General features: G+C 44.3%; 1 protein-coding gene across 5 annotated transcripts in view; it reads right to left on the reverse strand.

Moving 5' to 3' along the window:
- Window positions 1-1162, reverse strand: part of DRP2 (dystrophin related protein 2) — a 30692-nt gene extending 29530 nt beyond the window's left edge. For all 5 annotated transcript variants that reach the window (XM_087748788.1, XM_009468076.2, XM_087748787.1 and 2 more), the window contains exon 1: window positions 837-1162. The gene's annotated coding sequence lies outside the window, so the exon portion shown is untranslated. The remainder of the gene's footprint in view (window positions 1-836) is intronic.
- Between the last annotated feature and the right edge of the window lie 7501 nt (window positions 1163-8663).

An 8663-nucleotide genomic window follows, 5' to 3' on the forward strand; every position in this document is an offset into this window, starting at 1 on the left:
AGACTGAAGGGAACAGGCTGGACTGGGGACCGGTAATAATCTGTTGTGCAAAGCGGCACTCAATCCTGGTGAACCGCTGCCCAGGCTGCCCTGTCTGGCATGGAGAGGGAGGGAGAGAGCCGAGCCCTAGGGAACAGGGAAGGTCCGGTGCCTCCCGCAGGCGGTCCTGCGGCCGGTCAGGGCTGCCCGCATCAAAGGGAAGGTCAGCGGCGGCAATGTAAGGCCCTGAGAGAGGAGGAGGAGGAATGAGTGAAAGGGACTGGGGAGAAGCTGGGGGAGGGGAGGGCGGACACATAAAGGAGCAAGGCTGGACTGGGCAAGGTAGTGAATGAAAAGGGCAGAGCTGGGACTGGAGTCTGACCCCAGCTTACTACTTGAGCAATATTTGCATCCCTGCCTTGCCCTGCTGTCTAATCCTCCCAGGAGGATGCTAGAAGGCCACCACGCACCCTGTCTGGAGCAGTCCTTCAGCTCAGGTGAAAACACTGCCAGGGTAAATAAGCCTTCAGTGTGCAAAGAATCAAAGCTGGTGAAATCAGGATGCTGGCTACTGTTGTTTCCCTTGGGAATCCTCATCACTTACTGGTTCCTGGCCTCTCCCTTGTGGAAACAGTCTTGGCCACCTCTCTTGCTCCCACTGTGTCCCCCCCAACACCCTTCTTTTCTTCTCTGCAAGTTTCTTCACCCGCACATACGTGGCCAGTGTTACTGTGAAGGGATATAGACATGCACACACACCCAAAGAGCGTATTTCCGAGGTGAACCATCTGTCGATATTTTCCCCTTTTCCAGCCCAGCCAGGATCTGAGTGGGAAATAAATTTTTTCATGGCCTACCTTCTGAGTCCACCAGGTCTGAGACGCAGAGGGAGCAGCCGCTGGGCTTCGGGAGCAGGGACCGGGGCTGCCTCTGTGAATCAGCGAAGGAGTCCCTGTGACAGGGATGCATGCTGAGGCTGAGCGCTGCTGTCTGCACGGTCCCTGCCTCTCCTCCTCCACCGCCCCGCGCTGCTGTGTTGCTATGCAATCACATCACCAGGAGTAACAGCATCTCACCAAGCCTGCAAAGACATACCCTTGACTCGGCAAAATGCGGGAGGAACAAGGACGATCCCACAAAGTGCCTGGCGCTTTGGCGGTCTCCTCGGCCACTGATCGATCCAAAGGAGGGGAGGGAGATGAGGGCAGATGCAAAGAAAGACACATGCACAGGAGGAGGAGACAAAATACACATGGAGAGGGAGAGAGAAAAGGCGGGGGGGTGGGGGGGAGAAATACAAACGCACAAAAGGCACTGTGGTCTGACCTCCAGAGACCTGACACAGGCTGCTGGGCTCAGACAAGCTTCCTGCTGCTTGCCAATGTCTCCCCACCGCCTTTCAGGACTGGCGGCTCTCATTTTAGGTTAGATATGGCTATGTGCGTGCTGGAAAATGCCAGACACGTTCACCTCCTTTCTTAACCGCAATTTGGGTGTCTGGCATAAGAATTAATAACATAAAACCAGCCCATTTTAAAATTAAAGTTAAGGAGCAAAAAATAGGATAATCACTTAATTTTGGATATGCTTCCTGTTCTTAGAAAAGAAAAATAAGTAAAGGAAGAGTCATTTATCCAAGCTGGGGAGAAATCCTGATCCAAGATTTTTTAAATGTCAGGGTATCTTGTCTCAGCTCATGAGAAACAGAAGGATTTGAGCTGCTAACTTGGCTGAGGACACAAGCAGACCTGGAGCTGGGATTTCAGTCCATACATAACAAATAGCTTGCAGTTCTTCAGATCATTCCACCCAAGGATTCCAAACTGCTCAAGATGCCAGTGATGTTATTCCCATATTACACAAAAAGAACCAGAGTTAAATGACTTGGTCAGAAAGAGGATTGAAGTCTGATCCCAGTCCCGTGCTTTAGCCACTAGACTGTCTCAGCCTCTCCCTGGGGAAATTAAAACTTGGGAAACACGATCTTCCTGGTCCTTGTCAGAACAACCTCTATTGAACCTTAGCCCTTCTTTTCCCAGAGCTGACAGACTAAAGATGTTAGTTTTCTACTCATACAGTCACGTTCTACAAAAATATCACTGCTGTTTATAAAGGTTGCCCATTTTCATACATTTATTGCTCACAAAGAGTAGATCGGGTGTACCTCAAAATGCAGGTCCACTTGGCTCATTCAGACCCAGCAAATGGATATGTAACAACAGCTTCACAATTCCACTACATTTCTGAAAATCATTTCTGGCCAAGACACCTCTCTCACAGCGATGGAAAACACAACTGGCAAACCACTCGCAGTAGCCCCTGCCTTCCCGTGGGCTGTGCGTTGAGGAACACTGGTCAGGAGACGCTGTCGCATGGAGCAGCGGTGCCCAACCTGCCTCAGTCGCCCACTGCTGTGACCAGCGTGGTGGGGAGGCCAAGTCTACCTTTCAGCCAGTTTTGGGAGCCTAAGAACAAAACTTTCTAATCCCACATTGTTGTTGGAAGATGGATGTGAACGGATCAAAAGCTTTTCTAGGTCACCAATTTAAACCTGGAGAAGACAGTCAAAATATAGTTGATCTTCAGTAAAATACATTTGAGAAAGTCCTCAAGAAACCAGTGTGCTCCTCATGATGGAACCAGCTAGAAGCTGCAGCAGGTGGGTGGCTGACCCCAAGGAACCTCTCCTTCCATCTTAGGTAGGTGAATCAGGAGTCAGGAGCAGAGCCCATCAGCACATAGTGAGGGCAAGATGCACAGAAACCTCATGTAACTATGCTGAAAGGAGATTTTTAAATAGCAACCTCCTTATAGTTGGTTCCAAAAGGAGCAACACTGAATAAGTATCGAGTACCAACCCAAGAATACTCCACACACCTTCTCCTTTTAAAAGCTTCTTCAATAGCTTCTGCTTCCACAACAGCTGTACTGATGCAACAAAACTCATTCTGAAAAGCTGTATTTAGACCAAAAAAAAAGAGATATGGATAGGAAAACAGAAATAAGTAGAGTCTCTGCTGGGCTATTTTTGCACATACATACACACACACACAAATAATAAATCCTGGGTTAAGTAAGGAGAGCAAGGGGGAAAAAAACAACAGAGTGCTGCAAGAGCTATCCAGGCAACTCCAAACACACCATTCCACAGAGAAACATGACCAAATCCAACTGCAGCATGCATCTGTCACCAACAGTATCTATAAGGGACATGACAACATGGATAAACACAGGGAGTGCATATCAAGCCAAGTTACACATGCACGAGACAGACATCACCATAGAGACAGTAACAGACAGCATGAACCACAAAACCAAGGTGCTTTGCAGTACATGCATCTGAAATTATTTATAGTTTAGCAACAGCAAAATGCAGCAGAAAAAAAAAATCTCTTGTATCTCTGTTAAATTTTGAGACAAACCAGAATCTCTGGTGAAAGAGTTGCCTCCATGGCTGGGAGCATCCTCCTAGAGTCCCCCAGTATCTTCTGTTTTAAGGCTATAATTAGGACAAACAGCCGAGCAATTCAGAACTCAAAGGAAATCAGGGAGATGAACACAGATTTGTCACAAACGCAGCCTTTCACATAAGCACTACAACTTTTTAAAGTGTATGAGAAGGTTTATGAGATGGGATGCTAAATTTGGTATGCTTTGAGTTCTGAAGAGAACTTAATAAAAAAAAAATCTCCCAAGGAACTCCAAGAACCCAGCTTCCAGAAGACACAGTGGTACCTACCTTATGCCTTTCCCTAACAAAACATTTCAGACATTTTATGTTTTACTAAATGGCAAATATGTACCTTGTTAGCAAAACTAAGAATTTCCACCTACCCAACAGGGACATCTCAATATGCACAATGCTAAATACAGTGTACAAACATACAATAAATAAAAATCAATCCAGGTTTAATAAGGCATGAACATGAAATTGAAATCACATTCTAATTTACACCAGAATCACTCCCTTTAAAACACTGGAGTTTAAATCAATTTAAATCATTGAAACAGATTCCAGTTTACACTTGTGAAATCAGAATCAGCCACACTGACTAAACATACAAAGTCACAAAATGCAGAATACACTGAATAAAAATGCATTTGCTGAAAATGACTGGTGAAAACTGTGCTAGATGGACATACACTAAAAGTATTTTTACTTTGAAAATATTAAAACGTTAGAAATAAAGGCTGTGTCTGGCCTGACCCTAAAGTCTCTCTTATTTTCTCTTTATTCAAAATCAGTATTAATTTGGCCAAATCACTCGTAAGCTGGAACATCCATAACACCGAGTATCTTGCATTACCAACCAATAAAAATATTAACAAATTCTAGCATTCACATTTTCAACATAATACTTCAGGTGTTGATACAGTTAAAGGCTATTACTTTTACTTTGTGTGCTTCCCATAACCTCCCGCCCATTAACTCCCTCTTCTAAAATAGTCCTTGTTCCAGAGAGTTGTTTCCCAAAATGCACTCTCTCCCCTCATCAAACACTGCAACTTCCCTCCCTTGAAATCTCACATCTCCTGAAAGAGGAGGATCATCTTCCCTCTTGTCCACAAGAGGAAGTGTTGTTACCATCCTTTGGAAACTTTGCTAGATTCTTTCCCTTTCTAGATAAGGCTCAAATTTATCAATATATCCCCATTAAAGTATTTTAGAGAATGACGCTTTACCTAGGAACCTAGAATGTAGATTGTGCAAGGAAGATTACAATTTACCAGTGTGGAATAAACTCTCAAAAATCCCTCATATAGAGTACTCCCAAGAACACACACAGAGAATGCAAAGTGAAGAAAGGCTTCAGGGAGCACGAGGCAGCAGCCGCAAGGAAGGCAGTAGGTTAGAGCATGTTCATACACCTGTATTCAGCTGATCTTTGCCTTGCACAAAGTGCTGCAGCATTTTGTCAAGCAACCTCTGATGAGGAACCCATGTGGCATTTTGAGCAGAGAAGCAGCTGGTGGAGCCTGATGAGCTTAATTCCCAAACTAGTGCTGGAGAAGCAGTTGGAGGTTTTGAAGTTCCTACATGTGGAAACAAGTCACTGATAGCCTAACAGCCTCCAAACCCCAAACACCTAAACCAGAGCTAAACATTGACTGAGAATATATATGAAAGCGCATGCTTGCTAAAAGAATACAGGAAGAGAGGAAAAAAAGGGCACTTTCCCTAGAGCCAGACACCAACAGTGTCCTTGTGGATCCAGCTGCTGAAGAAGGGTTTGGTGAAAGGCTTGTGAGCCGGGACAAGGTCCCTTATGGCTTAAAGAAATCCTATTTCTCCCCAGGAGCCTACAAATCCCTGTTTTCCTGAGACACAGGGCTCTCTCATCTTGATCTCCTCCTAATTGAAGTAACAGATGAGCCCGAGTTCTCGCACAGCCCTCCGTACCAAAATGACAGTAATTCGGTGTTGATGCAGGATCATTGATCTCTGTGGTTATGCTGTGCCTACCTGCGAAGAGAAAGTCAGAAGGAACAGATCTCGCACAAAGGGACAGGCCTGCCCATCACTTCCAGTACATTAGATAGGCAAGCACCCTTGTCAGTAGAGCACAAAGAGCCTCTTTTCAACAAGAAGGAACAAAACTAGAATTAGGGGCCCTAAATTCAGCTTGAGAAGAATATAAGAATGGTTGCCAGATATTGTACCATCCTGTTCCTTTTTTTGTTTAAATAACTGATGTCAAATAAATAACAGCACCTCCTTTGCTAGCATCAATAAGCACAAAAATCTTCCAAGCACAGATTCTACCCTGCCGAAAGCATTTAGAAAAACAGCGGGATATTCTCTAAAAGCACAGTACCTGGGGTGAGAGAGAAGAATGGGTAGAGAACTGATGCAAGCAGACAGCTGACATGCACTGAGAAACAGAATGAATCCCCCTTTTCATTTGTTCCCGCACAGGGATTGAAACAGTCCCCCCCGAATGGGAAATGAGAAGGACTATAGGGGAGACAGGAAATCTTTTCAGAGCAGCAAGCACCAAAAGAGCGAGGGGTGGGTGTCAAAAGAGTGTAAACAAATTTGAGGGAGAGATGAAGAAAGAAAAGAGAAAGGAGAAAATGGTAGAAGAGAAAGCAAAAACATGCAAGAGAGAAGGGGAAGGCAGACAGGCGGTTTCAGGGGCCGTTTTGTTCTTCAAAAGCTGTCAACACGTTTACAATGTGCTTTCCATCCCTGTCCTTATTTACTGGGCCACGCACACAAAGGAGCGGAAAAGCAATCACACAGGAGCTGCCGAAGATTCACCTCGACATAGAACAGAGGTGCCCTAAGAGAAAGGAAACTGCTTAGTGATCCGTGTACGACAAACCATGATGGGAATGTTACAAGCCTAGACTCTAGAGAGAGGGCTGGGAGAAAACCTGCAGAGAGCAGCTTCTGCCTGCAGAGATCACACTCAAGACTTACAGGCAGCACAGATACTGGAGGAGAGCGAGTCAAACTGCATGGGGATACAGCTGCATATAAAAATACACATATGCACAAGAAGCTTATCAGTGAATTCTTTAAAGGAAGCGCCCAAATGATTTAGACAGAGAATAAAATTTTCAAAAGTATCTGTTGCAATTTGCACCTAAACCCAGTGCCTGAGGCTCGGGAGCTCAGCCACATTACAGTGACTTAATATCCCATCACCTAGTCTGTACTAGAACAGTCCATTTTGTGTGACATTTCTGGCAGGTACCAAAGTTTGCCTGATGCATGTTCACTCATTAAGCTGCAGAATGGGATCACGTCTGAGCCTACAGATTTCTAAATGCTGTCAGGATTAAAATAGTATTTAGAGCCCGTGTAAGGTACCTGCAGCTTTTTTTGAAGACCAACTGTTTCAGTTTCTATGTTTGTGCAAGACTGTAGTGAGCCTGAAAATGGAAATTAGATGCCAAAATAATTAAGGCATTTTTAGAAAAAAAATCTTACCCTCTGCTATGCAGACTTTTTACTCCTACAAGACAGGAAACTGAGAAGCAGAGAAATGAAGCAGCATCACAAGATAGGCACTTTACTGAACATTATTTATGTACTTCAATTCCTCCCTTGCCAACTATAATTACTTGGGAGTTACTCAGGCAGGTCTAACAGCTAGATACAGATCTCAGGAATCCTGTGCTGACAACCATGTCACCATATGCTAAGAAGGTCATAAAAGACTTTCTTAGCCAAAAGCAAAGTTTAGTGAAATCAAACCATTATCAGACTAAAATCATTACTTTTATTCTAAAAAGCAGAGCCATAATGAGGGAAAGCCATTGGTACAACATCTTTCCTGGTAGGAAATACTTGGAGACTTTAAAGATATTCATCCTCCAGAGCAAGCTTGTTACCAATGCCTGTTGTTCTTCGCCCAGGCTGGGTGTACCCTGACAAAAGAGCACATAAAGAGCTCCCTGAAACACTCTCTCAGGAGCCACAGCGCTACAAATAAAAGGAGTCCAGTGTGTGTTATTAATGACAAGTCATCAGAGGATCTAGGACCACAGCTAGACAGGATTTTCACTATGCCATGATTCTGTAGAGAAGATGAACCCTTAGCCAGGTGAGACGCCTCAGTTTCCCTTACTCTTACTCTGTGCAAAGATTTGTGATAAAGCATTTTGTCACAGCAGCTGGGAGGTGATTGCTCTGCCCGAAAGGGCTTATAAATGAGCTTTAACTAAAAGACAAAGGGAGCCAAGTGAGGAGATGCTGGGTAGAGGCACAAAAAACTTAAACATTATATAAAAAGGGCAAAGTGAATTTTATTTTGGTACCAGTTAAATGTTATTAGAAGAGTGCAGGAGCACACGTATTGGCAGTTGTTAGAGCTGCAGTACAAGCCTCAGAGGTTCAATTTTCTGAGTGGCTACAGCTGTACCACCTTCTAAATCCTTGGGTCCTGATTTATTCATGGCATTAGGAATGCAAAATGCAAGCAGAGGGAAGTAGGCCAACAAGAGAATAGAAAGCAGGGACACAGAGGAACCAGTTTCTTCATTCCAGCTGAAAACAGGTTGAAATTATTAACTCTTTCAGAGCAAACTCTCTGTGAAAGGGCAACACAGCCTGATGCATAAAAACGCACATCTCCCCACAAAATAAAACCATTATTAACAGAAACACAAAGCAAGCATGACTTCAGAAAAAGAATTCAGCTTAACTCTAGCCTGAGGCAGCTGCATTTTCAGATGCATAATGCTCAGGCCAATGTGCCTGGTAGGGGAAGGGTTAATGGCTTCGGTTCTGTGAACTATGGACCAGATGTTCAGCTGCTGCAACTCAACATAGATCCATTAGAAATTAGTGGAGCTACGCCTGCTTACCCCAGACAGGATTCTGGCTCTTTGAAATCTTATCTAATACCCACTCAGAGATTTTTCTAAAGGGAAAGGCCTCACTTTCTGGAAGCATCTAAACAGGCTACTAGAAAAGCTCCAGAATGTGGTTGAGCTGGAATGACCTCTGCCCTGACCTGCTTGTAATATTACAAATTGCATAAATTGAAAGCATGTAGAAGCGTCCTGAGAAGGGAGGCCAGATATTGGAGGAAGTCATCAACTTTTACTCATGGGGAGACATGACACAAACCAACATTCCCTGGGATCAGCTGATACTAGAAATTTGGACACTGAAACAGCATCCTCTAGAAAGAAAAAACACGCTCAAGAGAGCAGACTCGAGTGACATGAAA

This window comes from Nipponia nippon, unplaced genomic scaffold (genome assembly GCF_047370975.1).
Source record: "Nipponia nippon isolate SJK-2023a ecotype South Korea unplaced genomic scaffold, ASM4737097v1 scaffold_12, whole genome shotgun sequence".
NCBI lineage: Eukaryota > Metazoa > Chordata > Aves > Pelecaniformes > Threskiornithidae > Nipponia > Nipponia nippon.